This window comes from Myotis nattereri (genome assembly GCF_964212035.1).
Source record: "Myotis nattereri genome assembly, chromosome: 15".
In the NCBI taxonomy this organism is placed as follows: Eukaryota; Metazoa; Chordata; class Mammalia; order Chiroptera; family Vespertilionidae; genus Myotis; species Myotis nattereri.
The window spans coordinates 30485322-30503280 of NC_138090.1; the positions used below are offsets into that span (position 1 = coordinate 30485322).

General features: G+C 42.6%; 1 protein-coding gene and 1 pseudogene across 2 annotated transcripts in view; one reads left to right on the forward strand and one right to left on the reverse strand.

Annotated features, from left to right (window-relative positions):
- The window catches only part of ANKRD11 (ankyrin repeat domain containing 11), a 269053-nt gene that overhangs the window by 150348 nt on the left and 100746 nt on the right, over positions 1-17959 (reverse strand). The window lies entirely within an intron of this gene.
- On the forward strand, positions 4768-6069 carry LOC308531429 (calponin-2-like; annotated as a pseudogene). The gene is made up of 2 exons: positions 4768-5157; positions 5396-6069. The product of its transcript is annotated as a calponin-2-like (transcript).

The window sequence follows — 17959 nt, forward strand, 5'->3', positions numbered from 1 at the left end:
GTTTGGTTCAGTGGATAGAGCATCGGCCTGTGAACTGGGATCCCAGGGCCAATTCCAGTCAAAGGCACATGCCCAGTTGCAGGTTTGATCCCCAGTGGGAGCCATGCAGGAGGCAGTCAATCAATGAGTCTCTCTCCCCATTGATGTTTCTATCTCTCTTTCCCTTTTCTTTCCTCTCTGAAATCAATAAAAAATATATATTTAAAAAATTAAAATTAAAGGAAAAATATCCTTGGGTGAGGATTTAAAAAGTCATAATAATAAAGCACCTGCTAACTGTGCTGATGCCGTGTGTGCTCCCACTAAGATGGAAAAGAAACCAAGGTGCCAAATGGACAGGGTCCCTTCTACAGAAAATGCGAAAATTAAAACTTTATCAGATACATTATTTCTCTTTACATTGAAAAAAACATTAAAAGCCATGTTTTGAAGATTAATATCATGGGAAATTAATATTAAGTTTTAAAATGCAGAATATGAAATTATGTACAGCATAGTCCTTATTTTGTGAAAAGTATAACATTAAAAATTTTCCATTTAGATGTTTAAATTTGGTCGGATTGCACATTTTTTATTGATCTTGTTTTTTGGGGTTTTTTTAGAGAGAGAAAAGGAGAGAGAGAGAGAGAAACATTGATAAGACAGTAACATCCATCAGCTGCCTCACGGACATACCCTACTAGGGATCAAGACTGCAAGTCTGGCATGTGCCCTGACCAGAAATCTAACCAGCAACCACTTGGTGCATGGGACAATATTCAACCAATCGAGCCACACCAACCGGGAGGATTACACATATTTTTATTTTCTTTATATTCAACTTCATTTACTAACTGTTATTAGTTGAATTGTATCCCTCTGAAAAGATATATTGGGGTCCTTCTAACCCCCAGTATCTCAGAATGTGGCCTTATTTGGAAAAAGGGTCATTGCAGATGTAGTCAAGATGAGATCATTATAGGGTGGGTTCTAACACAAATATGTCTGGTTTCCTTATAAGAAGGGGATATTTGGACACAGAGACACAAGCAGGGAGAACACCATGTAAAGATGGAGGCAGAGATGGGACAATGCTCTACAAACCAAGGAACATCAAAGATTGTCAGCAGATCAGCAGGACTGGGACAGAGCCTGGACAGATTACCCTCAGTGCCAACTCTGCTGACACCTTGATCTCGGACTTCTGGCCTCCAGGACTGTGGGAAGATAAATGTCTGCTGTTTAAACTGCCCAGTGTGGGGGACTTTGTTACAGCAGCCATGACAAACTAATACACTTAAATTTTGTTCAATGTGCATAAACTACTTCAATAATAGGAAATATTTTTCTAAAAGACACTACATAGCATAACTCTTAGAATAAAGATAAGATTTCTAGTTCATTGCACAAAAATACTACCCTTTCATCAAAAGAAAGCAATAGCCTGGCCACTGTTTTTGGATACCTATACTTTATTTTAACCAGCTCTTTGTAGAAAAAAATGGGAATTACCTTACTGATACTAGTTTCTAATTAACCACCCCCTAGAGCAGGGGTGGGCAAACTTTTTGACTCGAGGGCCACAATGGGTTCTTAAACTGGACCCGAGGGCCGGAACAAAAGCATGGATGGAGTGTTTGTGTGAACTAATACATGTTAACACTGCTGCTGGTGAAGGAGCGGAGGGGAGAGCAAGAGAACCCTCTGCTCTTTCGGCTCTGCGGGCCGGACAGAACAGCCGAACGGGCTGGATCCGGCCCGCGGGCCGTAGTTTGCCCACGGCTGCCCTAGAGACAAAATAGAGATGTACAGGAACATCCCCACTAACCTTTCAACTGAATCTTCTCTTGCCTCTGAGTCATGTTTAGAGCAGGCCCTGGGGCCTCAACCCCAGGATCTCTAACTGGGCACTGCTCCAGGAGGTCACCCAGATGACTAGGACAGTAAGTAACTTTAAATGGGATCTTCACATTAATATATGTAGAGATACTATGAACTACACAATGTGAAATGTTCCTTAACTCTTCAGGTAAAACACTTCAAAAAAATTCCTCCTGAATAAGTAAAGATAACACTCCTTATGGCCTAAAATGTATGAAATATCTGACATGTGCCAATTCAGACCAGCCACAAAGCAGCTTTAAAATAATCACTGTGTGGCTAAATCCTATCTGGTCTTGATGGGACTCTCCAAGAACTCAGAGCCTGACGGTTCAAACCAAGTCTGAGACCATGTCTCTAATGGTCTGGCTTCCTGGAGGGTCTGTGTGATTTCAGGGAGCCAGGCTCAGTGAGGGACATCCAGATCGGGAGAAGCCAATAAATCATAATACATAGTTAAATTGAGGCCCAAAGCTCTGTGATGGTGACCCCAGTGATGGAGGCTGAAAATGCATTCCCAGAGCTGCTGGTATGGCTCTGTGGTTGAGCGTCAACCTATGATCCAGGAGGTCTCAGTTTGATTCCTGGTCATGGCACGTGTTCGGGTTGCGGGCTCGATCCCCAGTGTTGGGCATACAGGAGACGGCCGATCAGTGATTCTGTCTCATCATTGATATTTCTATAATAAAAGTCTAATATGCAAATCGACCAAACAGCAAAATGACCAGCTGCTATGACACGCACTGACCACCAGGAGGCAGATGCCCAACGCAGGAGCTTCCCCCTGGTGGTCAGGCCCCTCAGCCACAAGCCAGGCTCAGGGCTGGCAAGCGCAGCAGCGGTGGCAAGCGCAGCAGGCCGGGCTGAGGGCCCCCTCCCCACGTGCATGAATTTCGTGCACCGGGCCTCTAGTCATTGATATTTCTATCTCTCACTCACTCTTCCTTCCTCTCTAGAATCAATATAACAACAACTTATTCCCTCAGTAATGCCCAGCCCACAAACTTTTTGTCCAGCTTTGATTTCCAGTCGTACCTGTGCTGTGGTTTGGCTTCTGCTGCTTCTGCTCTGTTATCTTAGTCTCTGTCTGTGCCCTGTGACACAGATATGCTCCAGACTCCTCCCAGGGAGGCTGCCTGTTTCTATATTGATGGGCTGGAGACTGTCAGTTTGAGGAGTGCTTTAATATATATGTTCTCCTGTACAACCGCCCACTGATTAATTTGGAGACTGCTGGGGCAAAAGGGGAGGAAAAACTTAAAACGTCTCCCTTTTAATATTTCTCTATGGTTATTTCTAAATGATTTTCAGAGTAGTTTCCCCCCCAGAATCTGTTCTCTCAAACAATTTTCACCACCTTATAATTGACCAGAGGCCTGGTGCACGGATTTGTGCACTGGTGTGGGGGGGTGTGGCCTGCGGGGATTGGCCTGCTGTGGGATCGCTGCTCATCCTGGTCAGCCAAGAGGCTGTGGACCTGCCCTCTGAGACACAATTGCAGAGACACACGCTTCATACCACTAGAGAGCACAGCCTCACCAACACTACACACAGGGGAGGGTGGACCCAATCACAAACCACCCAATGTGCTTCTGGACTTACAGGCAGTCCTGAAGGAGACACAAAAGTTTGCAGTCCCAAAAAGGTCATAAGATACAAAGGCACCACCACGAGCCATGGAAACAGGACAGCTGTAGTGAAGAAATCAGATAAGCCCTTGGTGCTTAAGGTCTTAGGGGAGAGGGACACAGAAAACAGAAAAGGGCAGGACAGGGGCAGGAGAGCAGATGTGGCATCTGCAGGAATGACTTCTTCAAAGAAGCTAGGCCTAAGTGCCTTCCCAAAGCTCACAGCACTAGCACCAGGCTACTGAGGATGCAATGTGCTATGTAGAGGCAGAAGCAAAATGCAAAAGAGGAGAGGTGGGAGACTCTGAAACCCACAGCCCAAGGGAAAACTTGAAAGAAAAGGGCCTCAAAGGGAACACTGAGAAACGTCAGCACATTAAAAGGAGGAGGGGGGTGGATAAAGAGAGCAGATGGGAGAAACTAATAAAAAATAATATGGTCACAGAGATTTGAAGAAAGAGAGCAAGAATGAAGCTCAGGAAACCCAGCAGGGCTAACCACTGCAGGGTGTTTTCCACTGGCCATTGTCCTAACCCCAAGGGCAAAGGCACCCAGCTCACCAGTGTTAGGGCCACTGGAAAACACATGTAGAGTAAGAAATTAACTCCTTTGTTCATACAATAAAACTCCACCTTCCATTTAACTTGGGGGAAAAAAGGCTTAAACTGATAAATTATGGATCAAGAATGAGGATGCCGATAACTATGTGGGAAGTCGTGGCTGCCCTTCCTCAGCTACAGATTCAAGCAGTGGTGTTGCTTTCTCTAAAGTCAATCCTGGACAGGGAGCCAATGGCATATGTGTGACCACAGACGAGGAAAGGGAAGAGGCCATGGCCACAGCTGGCAGGACTCTGAGGGTGTTGCACTATTTGAAGAATACTGGTGTACACAGTCAGTCACCAAACCAATGCTGAGTGAGTTACCAGCTGAGACACCTCATACCTTCTCCCTTAGAATTCCTTTTGACCATCACCACAGGGCTTTACTGAGCTTCTCCCGTGGCAGTAAGCTCTGGCAAGGCCAGAGGAGATTCGGCCCTCAGGACATAGACTGTATTATATAATTGAAACAAACCACTACCTCAGCAAGCCTTTCATGTTTACTTAAGTCTCAGGCAGTCATATAAACAGACAAGAGGAAAAATAGTGTAAAAAGGCCAGCTATGTAGGTAAGCCACCTGACTGAGCAGAAAAGGCCAGGATCAGGAGCTAGTTCCCTGGAAAACAGAGAAGGAAAGGATGGCAGGTTGGAGGCCTTTAGAAAATAAGCTATGCCAAATGAATAAACTCCTAGAAATATACAATCCTCCAAGACTAAATCAAGACACAGAAAATCTAAACAGACCAATTACAATAAAAGAAATCAAAGCAGTAATCAAAAAACTCCCAATAGGCACCCAGCAGGCCATCCATCCCGCCGTCGCCACCAACTCCACACAGTTTAACAAGGGGCCCTTGGCTTTCGGCCAAGGTCAAGAACCAACACCTGTCCAAATATGGCCCTCAAAAGGAGGCGGAATTCCGCAGCTGGATCAAAGGATTCATAGGCCTATCAGTCCTGACTTCCAGAAGGGTATGAAGGATAGAATTATCCTGTGCATACTCATGAATAAGCTGCAGCCAGGCTGTCTCCCCAATATAACCACTCCATGCAAAACTGGCACCACCGCCCTAACCGGTTTGGCTCAGTGGATAGAGTGTCAGCCTGTGGACTGAAGGGTCCCAGGTTCGATTCCGGTCAAGGGCATATACCTTGGTTGTGGGCACATCCCCAGTAGGGGGTGTGCAGGAGGCAGCTGATGGATGTTTCTCTCTCTCGTCAATGTTTCTAACTCTCTATCCCTCTCCCTTCCTCTCTGTAAAAAATCAATAAAATATATTTTTTTAAAAAACTGGCACCACCTAGAAAACCTCTCCAACTTCATCAAGGCCATGGTCAGTTACAGCATAAACTCCGTGGTCCTGTTCGAGGCCAATAACCTATTTGAGAGTGGAAAATGACACAGGTGCAGGTCTCTCTTTTGGCTCTGGTAGGGAAAGCCAAAACAAAGGAGCTGCAGAGTAGCGTGAACATTGGCATCAAGTACTCAAAGAAGCAGGAGCGGAATTACAGTAATGCCACCATGAAGGCAGACCAGTGCGTCAACAGGCTCCAGATGGGCACCAACAAGAGTGCTAGCCAGTCAGGCATGACAGCACATGGCATGAGAAGGCATCTGTATAACCCCAAGAACCATATCCTGCCATCCATGCACCACTCAACAATCAGCCTGCAAACGGGAACCAACAAATGTGCCAAGGAGGTGAGCATGACAGCTCCCGGGACCGGGGCAACACATCTATGATACCAAGCCAGGGACCAACAAGTGTGACAACTCCTTCGTGTCTCTGCAGATGGGCTACATGCAAGGAGCCAACCAGAATGACCAAGTATTTGGCCTGAGCTGGCAGTTATACAACCCCAAGTAGTGACCACAAGACGCAGGGGCTGACTGAGTTCTAGGGTCAATTGGCAACTGCCCAAGTCCAGGGAAGGTCCTGGAGTATCCCTCCTACTACCAAGAGGAGACAGGCTACTGAGCCCCCCTTGTAGGTGTCTCTCCACATCACTGCCCCATCTGAAATTTTGGGGCTTTTGGAATTTTCATCCTGTTTTTCTTTATGTTCAAGTGCTTTCCAGCTGAGAGTCTGTGAAGGCCAGGTCCAGATGCATGTAGTGCAGGAGTCCCTGCCAGGGCAGATCCAAGTAGCAAATTTCCCAGCAGGCTTTGGGACAAGCTGGGGCGGGGGAGGAAACCTGTGTAGGGACAGAAACTGGCCCCAAATGGCTTCCAGTTGCTTCTGTCACTCTACCCTTTTCTCTGCTGATCACTTTGTGGTTTCTGTACCCACAGAGCATTCAGGCAGTTTTAACAAAAGTAATTTTTTTCCCCCAGGGAAATTGGGTGTGGATTGTGGAGGGGGTTGCTGGGAAGAAGTCCCCCCAGGAGAGGGCCAGGCCACAGTCCCCAGATATTTTAGGCATCGTGAGGGACTGCATTTCCTCAGGACCCTCCCAAGGGTCCAGTGAGGAAACTGAGGCCCAGATAGGACAATGGAGTTCTGAGTGGTTGAGGCAAAACCAGACCCCCACTTCCATATTTGTCCCTTCTTCGTTAGCCAAGTACTGCACAGGGATCCTGTACCAGGAGGCACTCCCTGGGACCAGGAGATAATGTGAAATACCAATGGTGCATCAAAGACAATAAAAACTAGAAAACCAAGAGGGCCATATAGGTAAACACCTGTACTCACAGACTCCCACAGTCACATCAAAATTACAAGTAAAATACAGAAAAACCACCATTCAGAAACACCTAAAAGTTGGCTGAATGGAAGTCCTACAACTAGAGAAGTAAAGAAGAAAGCACACTTAGACTGGTAGGAGGGGCGAAGGCACAAAATGGGCTGGGCTGGTCCGACACCCAAGTGTGGCATCTTTTTCCCATCGGGAAGAATGTCTCCGTTGTGGAGGTCCCTCGTGAGAAGCTAGGGGTACCAGGCCCACACCAGACCCCCAGCCCAGGGTTCCAGAGCTGGGAAGAGAAGTCTCTGTAACTTCAGGCTATAAAATACCAGCGGGGATTGTGGTTGAGTAACACAGAGGCTGCTGGAGGCCCAGGCAGTTCCTCATAAAGGCCCCACAAACAACTTACACAGACTTGTTCCCTCTGGCTCAGGAGGATGGATCCAGGGACATACAGGGAGGAACTGGAATGTCTGGCATCGAGGGTGGCTTTCTCCCAGACCTAGGTGCTCACATGGGTCACTGTTTCTATGCTGAGACCTCCCCCGTCACAGAGCTCACTTACAGCCATATCTGAGTTTTCATTAGCCTGGCCCACACTGTGCACTCAGCTCTAGATCCTGTCTCATCCAATTTGCAGCCCCACCCAAACTATTTGCAGGAGCTTTTCCTTATGAATGGCCTGTCCTGGCTGAAGCTTCAGACTTTCCTAAAATTTCTCAAACAAGCATCAGCTGGCTTCAGCAGGCCTCAAAACTATTAATAAGAGGCCAAAGACAGCTTGGCCTCACATGGGCACTTCCATGCCCAACACAAGTAGCAGCCATCTACAGATAGCTCTATAGCTCCTGCCAAGTGGCCTCAGGCAATAGCTGACTTTGCACCACCCAGAAGGCCCCAGAGCCAGTGCACCCGGTGGACAGTATCAAACCATAACAACTTGCAACTTTACACATCCACCAGCAACACACTCAAAGTGAGCACTGAAGCAAGCCCTACTCGATAGGGTGTCTCTACACAGCAGCTCTTTCATGGTAGTTGCAGCTGGTACTCAAGCCAACTGGCCTGGAGGTCAATTCCTCCCAGTGATGCCAACAGCAAGAGTGTGAACACTGCTCACACGGGGCACACTTAGGAGTGCCCCCACTTGGGTGACTGGGGAGGCTGAGCCACTGGGCCCTAAAGGGCATCTACTACACAAGGCCACTCCACCAATTCCAGGAGACATAGCAGCTCTACCTAATACATAAAAACAAACACAGGGAAGCAGCCAAAATGCAGAGACAAAGAAACATGTCACAAATGAAAGAACAGAAGAAATCTCCAAAAAAAGAACTAAATGAAATGGAAGCAAGCAAACTACTGGATACAGAGTTCAAAACAATGGTTATGAGGTTGCTCAAGAATCTTAATGAGAGTTTCAAGGGAATTAATGGGAGCTTCAATGGACTTAAGACTTTTAAGCATCTTAGTGAGAATGTCAAAGACATGAAAAAGGACCAGTCAGAAATTAAGCATATACTAACTGAAATAAAGAATAATTTATAAGGCCCTGGCCGGTGTGACTCAATGGATAGAGCGTTGGCCTGCGGACACAAGGGTCCCAGGTTCAATTCCAGTCAAGGGCATGTACCTTGGTTGCGGGCACATGCCCAGTGGGGAGTGTGCAGGAAGCAGCTGATCAATGTTTCTAACTCTCTATCCCTCTCCCTTCCTCTCTGTAAAACATCAATAAAATATATTAAAAAAAAAAAAAGATAATAACTTATAGGTATTCAACAGTAGAGTAGAGGATTCCGAGAATCAAATCAACGATTTGGAATATGAGGAAGCAAAAAACACCCCATCAGAACAGTAGGAAGAAAAAAGAATCCAAAAATATGAAGATAGAGTAAGGAGCCTCTATCAACTTCAAGCATACCAACATTCGCATTATGGGGGTGGCAGAGGGAGAAGAGAAAGAGCAAGATATTGAAAACCTGTTTGAAGAAATGACAGAAAACATCCCCTACCTGGTGAAAGAAATAGACTTACAAGTCCAGGAAGCCCAGAGTCCCAAACAAACACAACTTAATTAAAATGCCAAGGATAAAAGACAAAGAGAGAATCTTAAAAGTAGCAAGAGAAAAGAAGAAGGAGGAGGGGAGGAAAGGAGAAGAAGATAAAAAATATGAATGATAAAATGGCAATAAGTACATATGCATCAACCACTGAATATAAAAATCAAAATAAATGAATAAGGAATCTAATGAACAAAATAAGCTGATAAATAAAAAAGAACCAGAGGCACGGAAACATGGAACAGATGGATGAATCTCAGAGGGAAAGGGGAGAGGGCAGGAAGAGATTACTTTAAAAACATACATGCATATACGCATTTCTTATGGACACAGACCCTATGGCAGGGGTGGGCAAACTTTTGACTCGAGGGCCACAATGGGTTCTTAAACTGGACCCGAGGGCCGGAACAAAAGCATGGATGGAGTGTTTGTGTGAACTAATATAAACTCAAAGTAAACATCATTACATAAAAGGGTACGGTGTTTTGTTTTTTTTTTTTTTTTTTTTTTTTAGTTTTATTCATTTCAAACGGGCCGAATCCAGCCCGCGGGCCATAGTTTGCCCACGGCTGCCCTATGGTGAAGGCTTGGGATGGGGCAGGAACTGGGTGGAGGGGGGCAATAGAGATAAGCAAGGGGAACATCTGTAATAATCTCAACAATAAAGGTTTTAGGGGGAAAAAAAGGCAATAAAAACCTCTTGGGAGGGGTGAAGGGTTGAATTGCTGGGGAGAACGAACTCCCAACAAATAAAAGTCCTGGACCAGATAGCTTCATAGGTAAATTTTACCAAAAAGTCAAAGAAAAATTAACACCTACCTTTCTCACACTACAATGGAACCTCGTTTCTCAAATATCTCCCATCTCAAACAATTCCCTTCTCAACCTGACAATCCTTTCATCATGCTGATACTAGTATAATCAGTCAAGCATCTCTCAGGTGACAAACAAAGGAGAGAATGCAAGAATATGAGTCAGTTTACCACTGCTAAAATCTCAGGATATTGTGGTGTGTTTTCCTTTTGTTGCTGCTTATACTTATTGTTAATTTTCATTTTTTTACTGTATCCTTTCCTTTTTGTTAAATTTTCATTTACATTTCATGTCCTTTTTGTTTTTAAAGTGTTTATCTATAGATTAAACAGTACAATAAACATGTACTGTATAAGAAAGGTTAAAACAGAATCATTTGGGGTCTGGAATGGATTAATTCGATTTACATTATTTCTAATGGGGAAAAAAATGATCTGTTTCCAAACAGCCTTCTGGAACGAATTAAGTTCAAGAAACGATGTTCCACTGTATTCCCAAAAAATTCAAAAGAAGGGAAGACTCCCAAGTTCATTTTACAAGGCCAGCATTATCCTAATTCCAAAACCAGATAAAGACATTACAAAGAAAAAAAAATTATAAGCCAATATATTTGATGAACACAGATGCAAAAATCTTCAACAAAATATTAGCAAACCTAATTCAGCAATACATTCAAAAGATCATACACATGATCAACTGAGATTTATTCCTGGGATGCAAAATTGTTCAATATCTGCAAGTCAATTAATGTGATATAAACAAAATGAAGGATAAAAATAATATAGCCCTGCCCTGACTGGTTTAGCTCAGTGGATAGAGTGTTGGCCTGCGGACTGAAGGGTCCCGGGTTCGATTCCAGTCAAGGGCATGTACCTTGGTTGCGGGCACATCCCCAGTAGGGGGTGTGCAGGAGGCAGCAGATCGATGTTTCTCTCTCATCGGTGTTTCTAGCTCTCTATCCCTCTCCCTTCCTCTCTGTAAAAAAATCAATAAAATATATTTTTTTAAAAAAAATAAATAAAATAATATAGCCCTAACCAAGTGGCTCAGATGGTTGGAGCATCATCCTGTACACCAAAAGGTTGCGGGTTTGATTCCCGATCAGGGCCCACACCTCGGGTGTGGTTTCTATCCCCAGTTGGGGTATGTACAAGAGACAATCTCTCTCTCTCCCTCTCTCTCTCTCAACATATCCTCAGGTGAGGATTTTAAAAAATCATATGATCATGTCAGTAGATGCAGAAAATGCATTCAACAAAATCTAGCACCCATTTACAATAAAAATTGTCAACATAAGAGACAGGATTGTCCACTTTCACTACTCTTATTTAACACAGTATTGGAAATCCTAGCAACACAATCAGACAAGGAGAAAAAATAAAAGGCATCCAAATTGGAAAGGAAGAAGTAAAACTGTCATTGTTTGCAGATAACATATTATATAAAGAAAACCCTAAAGAGTCCACCAAAAAACTACTAGAACTGATAAATTCAGTACAATAGTGGGATACAAAATAAATATACAGAATAAATATGCACCAACTAGTGGCCCAGTGCATGAATTCGTGCACACTGAATGTAAATTAATTAGAAGAAATACTTTAATATTGCTATTTGCCCTTTCTCTATAATAGAAGTGTCAGAGATGAAAGAAAATTAGTAAAATGCATATGAAAATAATATATAAATTGATTAATAAACAATAAGAACATATAACAAAGACATGATATAAAAACAACAAAAACCATAATGTAAAAATAAAATCATGATATAAAAACAATGACTGATAAATTGATTACACTTATTCTAATATCTCTCTGTATACCACAGTAAGAGTAAAAACACTTTCAAAATGCTTGACTACTTTCCCTTGTAATGAAGTACTTATAACTTCAATATCACACACTCTTCAAACTCAAGAGAAAGCAACATATAACTGACCATGTCCAAAAACGGGTTCAGGTAGGCATATTCCTAATCTGTCTAGATTGGCACCAGCGAGAGCTTTATATATATTGCACATACGCGAGTCAACTTTTATTTTTAAATTGCCAGTGCGCATCATATGTACTGGCCAGTCGGTCAATCAGACAGTCAGACGGACAGTCACTTAGCCTTTTATATATAGAGAGAATGAATTATCTATCAGAAAGAGAAACTAAGAAAACAATCCCATTTACAATTGCATCAACAGAAAATACCTAGGAATAAATTTAAACAAGGAGGTAAAAGATCTGTACTCAGAAAAGTATAAGACATTGAAGAAAGAAACTAAAGATACAAATAAACAAAAGCGTATATGGTGCTCATGAATAGGAAGAATTAACATCATTAAAATGTCCATACTCCCTAAAGCAATTTATAGATTCATTGCAATCCTTATCAAGATACCAATGGCATTTTTCACAGAACAAGAGCAAATAATCCAAAAATTTACATAGAACCACAAAAGACCTAGAATAGCCATAACAATCTTGAGAAAGAACAAAGTTGGAGGTACCACACTACACTGATCTCTGTGTCCTTTTTTATTACTATAGCCTTATAGTATAATTTGACACTACAGATCAATGAAACAGACACATACATCAATAAACAGAATAGAGCCCAGAAATAAACCTACATCTGTATTGGCAATTAATATATGACAAAGGAGTCAAGAACATACAAAGGGATAGAGACAATCTACTCAATAAATGGTGTTGGGAAAATTGGACAGATACATGCAAAGAAATGAAACTAGACAACTTTCATACATCATAAACAAGAATAAACTCAATTAAAGACTTAACTGTAAGACTCGAAACCACAAAACTCCTAGAAGAAAACATAAGCGATACACTCTTTCTCTTAGCAATTTCTTTTTCCTGATAAATGTCTTCGGGCACAGGAAACCAAAGGAAAAATAAGCAAATGGGACTACATCAAACTAAAAAGTTTTTGCACAGCAAAGGAAACCATCAACAAAACAACCTATTGAATGGAAGAAGATATTCACTAATGATACACTAGTGAATGATACATTCAGTAAGAAGTTAATATACAAAATTGTAATGTCCTCATACAAATCAACACATAAGAAATAAACAATCCAATTAAAAAATGGGCAGCCCTGGATGGTGTTGTTCAATGGTTAGAGTGTTGGCCTGTGGACCAAAGGTGCAGGTTTAATTCCTGGTCAAGGGCATCTACCTGGGTTGCGGGTTTGCTCCTCGCCTCTACCCGGGGTGTGTGCAGAAGGCAACAAGTCAATGTGTCTATCTCACATCTCCCCCCGCCCCCTTCTTTCGCCCTTCCTACTCCCTCCTTCCCTCTCTCCCACTCTCTCTGAAAAGCATGGCAAAAAGATCCTCAGGTGAGAAAAGGAGGGGGTGGGGGAAGAGCGCAGAGGACTGAATAGACACTTCTCAAAAGAGAACACACAGATGGCCAATAGACATATGAAAAGTTGCTCAACATCAATAATCAGAGAGATGCAAATTAAAACCACAATGAGATCTCACCTGACACCTGTCAGAATAACTATCATCAATAAGTCAACAAAGTATTGACAAGGATGTAGAGAAATGGGAACCCTTGTGCACTGTTGAGAATGTAGATTGGTGCAGCCACTATGGAAAACATTAAAAATGGAACTACCTGATGACCCAGTGATTCCACTTCTGGGAATCCAAAACTAACTTTATAACAGTTTGCTATTCTGCTATAGGGCAGAATTTAACATAAGATAGGCATTTCATGAAACCCAATTGTGTGGGTATAGTCACTCGATCATCACATGGTATTCTCATAAGGTCATCTGTCTCTAAAGGTGGCATCTGGTCAGCCACTAAGATGCAATGTTTAGAACTCGGGTTTCCATTAACAAAAAAATGAATAAAAATACATTTTAAACAGAGCTTGATCACCATCAAGGAGATGAAGAAAATGCACAGATAGTGGTAGGAATGAATGATCTAGCCACTCATACCAAATGTAAAATGCCTGGCCAAGCTGAGGCCACCATCAACTGAGCATTTGCTCCCACAGAGACCAGGCACTGAGGGAAAACACTGCCCTCCACTCATCCCTCTAACTCTGCCATTCTGCCTTCCAAAAATAGTGTCATTTGATTTCCAAAGAACCCCTTCTTTACCTCTTTTCCTATTGCTGCTCAGGCAGAGAGCCTGCTTAGCCAACAGGAGCTTCAACCCAGCCTAAGGCAGGGACTCTGAGTTTAAACATAAAGTGGGGAAGGAAGAAGCAGAGCTGTGAAGGAAGAAACAGAGCTCTCTCTCTCTCTCTCTCTCTCTCTCTCTCTCTCTCTCTCTCTCTCACACACACACACACACACACACACACACACACACACACACACAACCTCCCTTCCACTCTCTCTTTAAAATAAAAAAATCAATGGAGAACGTATCCTTGAGAACTTATGGAGCCCTGGCTAGTGTGGCTCGGTTGGGCACTGTCCCATACACCAAAAGGTTGCAGGTTCGATTCCCAGTAAATGCACATGCCCAGGTTTCAGGTACAATCCCTGGTAGGGGGCATGGGGGAGGCAGCCGATTGTCCACTCTCATATCAATGATTCTCTTTCTTTCTCCCACTCCATTCTTCACTCTCTAAATATCAATAAAAATATTTTTAATAGAAGGACTTATGGAGCATCTACTCTAAGTCAGGATACAGGCAAATCTCTTTACCTTCAAATATAAAACATGAAGGAAATCCCTTCAGTCAGCTTTAAAATTTGATAGTATTAAAAATAAAATAAACACTGGCTCCATGAGTGTCCCTGTAATTAACAATGAAAGGAAAATAACAGAAATATTATAACCAACAAATGAGGAATTACAAACAGACCATAAACCCTTCTCTGTCCCAAGCATGCCTTCCTTCCCTGTGCAGTTGGGGTCACAGAGCCCAGAGGCCCTTAAGAAACTGCTTAAAGGGAAAGAAAAGTTCAACAGCCAGAACTCACAGCACTTAACCATTTGTGGGACGAGGCTCCCCTTCTGTTCTGACCTGCCTTTCCAAACCCTCTCCCCATCATGTGAACTCTCCAGCAATTCAAATATCTTGGAATAAGAGGACCAAAGGTCTCTTAATCAACAAGGGCTGAGCTAGAGGAACAAGAGCTTCTGGGAAAAAGTGTTTGAATGCAATTACCAACTTTTATATTAACAAAAAAGATGCATTTAATGAAATCTAATTTAAATGATATCTAATATTCTATACTTTATATGCAGTTTCAAAGAATGTAGACAAAGAATATTCCCCAGAACCCTAAAATACAATAAAAACTCATTATACTAAAAAAATTCAGTAAATTATATTGGCATAATTAGCTATGCATATCTCTCTGATAATGAAGCAAAGTGTGCTTTATCTATTTTTGAGTCATAAAAAAACTTCTTTGTTAAAAAGACAAATGAATTAGCATTAGGATATACATGCTCCTAACAACCTACAAATCCAACCCAACCAGCTGCCTAGACCAGCCGTGGGCAAACTACGGCCCGTGGGCCGGATTCGGCCCGTTTGAAATGAATAAAACTAAAAAAAGAAGACTGTACCCTTTTATGTAATGATGTTTACTTTGAATTTATATTAGTTCACACAAACACTCCATCCATGCTTTTGTTCCGGCCCTCGGGTCCAGTTTAAGAACCCATTGTGGCCCTCGAGTCAAAAAGTTTGCCCACCCCTGGCCTAGACCATGGCAAATGCATATGCCCTAACCAGGAAGGCACTTAATGGCCAATTAGTAACCTGGGATGGCCATAGGATCAGGAGGGATGGCTAGTCCTACCATACAAGCGGGTACAGAGGGACCTGCCTAGGGAGAGCTTATCTCTCTGCTTCAATATCAGATGGCAAGGCATTCTCTGTCAGAAGGAGCACCAAAGACTGGACCCCCTCCCCCACTCCCTGCCCCCTCCAACCTTGCTGCTCAGGCAGGACGTGGTTCTGTTGCTAACAATACTTCCAGTCCCCTAAGTTGACAGGGATGCAGGGTCAAGCATTCAGAGGTGCAAATCTCTCTACTGCAGCGGTTCTCAACTTGTGGATCACGACCCCTTTGGGGGTCGAACAACCCTTTCTCAGGGGTCACCTAAGACTATCGGAAAACACATATATAATTACATATTGTTTTTGTGATTAATCACTATGCTTTAATTATGTTCAATTTGTAACAAAGAAAATACATCCTGCATAGCAGATATTTACATTATGATTCATAACAGTAGCAAAATTACAGTTATGAAGTAGCAACAAAAATAATTTTATGGTTGGGGGTCACCACAACATGAGGAACTGTATTAAAGGGTCGCGGCATTAGGAAGGTTGAAAACCACTGCTCTACAGTGAGCACAGACTGGTCAGAGTGCACTAACTCAGTATTGCCTCCAGGGAGACCAACAGTCTATGCCAGGGGTGGGCAAACTTTTTGACTCGAGGGCCACAATGGGTTCTTAAACTGGACCCGAGGGCCGGAACAAAAGCATGGATGGAGTGTTTGTGTGAACTAATATAAATTCAAAGTAAACATCATTACATAAAAGGGTACGGTCTTTTTTTTTTTTTTTTTAGTTTTAGTTTTATTCATTTCAGCCCACGGCTGGTCTATGCACATCATTCTTCTGCGTGCCTTGCAAATTCAACATCTCAACACGTCAAAAAGTGATCACTTTTCCGTTTTAATTTTGTAATTCTCACCCAAGGACATGTTTATTGGTTTTAGAGAGAAGAGAAGGAGAGGGGAAGTGTGCGTGTTGCGGGGGGGCCTGGACATCAATGTGAGAGAGAAACATTGATCAGTTAGTTGCCTTCCCCTATACTTCCCAACTGGGGATTGATTCCACAAACTAGGTATGTGCCCTGATCAGGAATCAAACCCACAACCGTTTGGTGTAGGGGATGACACTCCAACCAACTGAACCACACCAGCCAGTATTTTAAGTAGAGGTGTTCAATTAAAAATATTAACCATTAAGCCCAAGCCGGTTTGGCTCAGTGGATGGAGCGTCGGCCTGCGGACTGGGAGGTCCCGGTTCGATTCCAGTCAAGGGCATGTGCCTGGGTTGCGGGCGCATCCCCAGTGGGAGATGTGCAGGAGGCAGCTGATTGGTGTTTCTCTCTCATCGATGTTTCTAGCTCTCTATCTCTCTCCCTTCCTCTCTGTGATAAATCAATAAAATATTTTTTAAAAAAAAGAGTCAAAAAAAATATTAACCATTAAATCTAAGCTTCCATTCATATAAACAACACTGCCTTTATTATCCTAACATGCCACTTTCAGAAACCATTTTGTTTTTTAAAACATAATTCAAACTTCCTAATTCACAGTAAATGTAACATTCACATTCCACCTAGATTGTCAGGCAGTGCTTGGAAACAATTCTCATCAGCAGTGTGGCCTCACTCACTCTGACTCTCATATCTACATCCATCTAACCCTGGTGAAATGTGTGTCATCAAGAGCTTTTTCAATCTCATCACTTCTCTGGAAAGGCCTTGACCAAGGTATTACCAAGAAAGATGTTAACAAAGTGAGAACTATAACAACTGTCAGCTGAAATTAGAGTTTTATGCTAGAGTTTTAAAAAATTCTAATTATTTTGAAGTTTACATTTTCATGAAGCTCTATTTCCATAAACAGTGTCATTTAATCTCTAAAGAAACCTTTCAAATGGGTATTACCATTGCTACCTCACAGGGGAGGAATGCAAGGCTCACAGGGTTAAAGACATGGGCCCAAGATCATAGAGCTAGTACCAGATTCCACAGACTCCTGTAACCAACCACAGCCATGCCTAGAACATTTCAGAGCAGAAAAAATCCAGAATCTACCCAAAAATCAGTAAAGGTGCTTTAACAAGACTACCTTCCCAAAAAAGTGATTTAAATCTGATCTAAATGGCTCATATTCTACCTTAAATGGTCAAATGAAAAGTAAAAATAATGAATAATATGAGTAACAATGAAAAAGTATTAGAGTCTGCAAAATAATTATATTTTTTAACCATTTGCCTGCTGTAGCATCTATAGACCAACTTTAAAATCATTTTTTTTCGTGAGAATTTCAACTGAAAATATTTAAGAACACCCGAATTGTAATTGTGCCAGGCCTGCACAGCTGTGGGTGAACCTGAGAGGGGGCGGTGAAGGATTTAGAAAAGACAGACAAGAGAATAAAGCTGGGGCTAGGTAGGACGCTGCTTCTCTGATGGAGAGACAGCGCCACAGCCTGCAAGCTGAGTCTTTATTTTATAGCCAGTTTCCAGAAGGCAAAGTAAGGGCGTGGTCAAGATGTTTACAA